Genomic DNA, 603 nt, shown 5'->3' with positions numbered 1-603 from the left:
AGAAGTAACTTGTACAAGTTTACATACTGAATAAGCAGTACAGCCAGGGTTTAAAACCAGGTGGTATGACCCCAGAGCCCACAGAAGCTGCAAGAGATGATTCTTAGGTCAGTAATGCAAAGTGTGATCTAGAGTCAGAGAAATGGCAAATAGATGTTATTAAGTATCAGATCAGTTCAGTTCAGTTCAGTTGCTCAGTCGTGTCCAACTCTGTGAGACCCCAAGAACCACAGCACACCAGGCCTCCCTGTCCATCATCAACTCCCGGAGCCCACCCAAACCCATGTCCATTGAGTCGGTGAGGCCATCCCACCATCTCATCCTCTGTCGTCCCCTTCTCCTCCTGCCCCAAATCCTTCCCAGCATCAGGGTCTTTTCCAATGAATCAGCTCTTTGCATCAGGTGGCCAAAGTATTGGAGTTTCAGCTTCAGCATCAGGCCTTCCGATGAACAGCCAGGACTGGTCTCCTTTAGGGTGGACTGGTTGGATCTCCTTGCAGTCCAAGGGACTCTCAAGAGTCTTCTCCAACAACACAGTTCAAAAGCATCAATTCTTCAGCACTCGGCTTTCTTCACAGTCCAACTCTCACATCCATACATGAC

Source organism: Bison bison, unplaced genomic scaffold (genome assembly GCF_000754665.1).
Source record: "Bison bison bison isolate TAMUID 2011002044 unplaced genomic scaffold, Bison_UMD1.0 scf7180017864263, whole genome shotgun sequence".
NCBI lineage: Eukaryota > Metazoa > Chordata > Mammalia > Artiodactyla > Bovidae > Bison > Bison bison.
Note: the sequence above shows the minus strand (reverse complement) of the source record.